Below are 1,305 nucleotides of genomic sequence, written 5' to 3'. Positions count from 1 at the left end.
TTTAAAGAGGTTGACAAACCAATCCCAGTTGTCAAACGGTGGTGGACAAACATAAACACACACACACACACACACACACACACACACACACACTATTATTATTATTATTATTATTATTATTATTATTATTATTCCGCCAGGGTCGACTTCGCCTTCCATCCTTTCACGGTCAAAAATTAAGTACCAGTGAAACACTGGTGTCGATGTAATTGACTAGTCCCCTCCCCTCGAAATTTCAGGCTTTGAGCCTTTACTAGAAAGGATTATTATTATTGTTGTTGTTGTTCTTTAAAACAGTTTGATTTCGACCTTATGTGTCTTAAAGTTTTATAGTTCCTTACAGAATTTGGCTAATTTGAGTTCGACGAGCTTCATTTCTGAAAGAAGCCTACAAAACTCGCATAAGACCAAATCAAACTATTTTAAATATTAATGTATGTAACTCCAACTAAATGAGCTGAGTGCCTCTTTCTTTTGTTTGCCCACTCACCCGAATACATACATACATACATACATACACACATACACAAGAGTTGTGGGTTCAAGTCTCACAGACAGCCTTTTATTTTATTCAAAAGGGTTTTTCAACCTAATATTTACATGCTATTATTTATATCTTAATATATATACAGTGAGATTCAGTTCCAAAAAGAAAAACAAAAAATGATTAATGTTCTCTCAAAAGTTTATAAATTCTTATGATATCAACAATGTATGTATTTATATATATTTGTAGCCACTTTAACATGACCATCCGTTCAAGCAGACTCTACTGCAATGTTTTAACCCCAAGAGGACATCTCCTAACTGGTTAACAATGCACAGCTGCTATATATATATCTATATATTTGTATATATGAATGTGTGTAAAACTGTGTTTATGTGTGTGTATATATATGTGTGTATATATATATACATGATGTATTTATATATAACTACATGTATATATTTGTAAACAGATATATATATGTATGTATGTATATTACATACGTATAAAAGGGATGACCACTAAGTGGACATCCATTATGCTAGAAGACCACCTATGATCTGACTACTAAGGAAATGCTCACTTACGGCATTTGCTGAATTTTCTTGAGAACAATCTTTTCTTAGTGGTCAGACCATAGGTGGTCTTCTTCTAGTATAATGGATGTCCACTTAGTTGTCATCCCTCTTATATGTATGTAATATAATTTTTCTGACTCTTTAGATTTTTCTGGTTTTAAATTGATATTAATCAAATTAATATTCAATTTTTCACCCTTATTATTTAAATATATATATATATATATATATATATATATA

General features: G+C 30.9%; 1 protein-coding gene across 1 annotated transcript in view; it reads left to right on the top strand.

Moving 5' to 3' along the window:
* The window catches only part of LOC106880978 (uncharacterized), a 4,359-nt gene that overhangs the window by 1,502 nt on the left and 1,552 nt on the right, over window positions 1-1,305 (top strand). The window lies entirely within an intron of this gene.

This window comes from Octopus bimaculoides, chromosome 9 (assembly GCF_001194135.2).
Source record: "Octopus bimaculoides isolate UCB-OBI-ISO-001 chromosome 9, ASM119413v2, whole genome shotgun sequence".
NCBI lineage: Eukaryota > Metazoa > Mollusca > Cephalopoda > Octopoda > Octopodidae > Octopus > Octopus bimaculoides.
The sequence above is the reverse complement of the archived record's forward strand: the minus strand, read 5'-3'. Positions and strand labels throughout refer to the sequence as shown.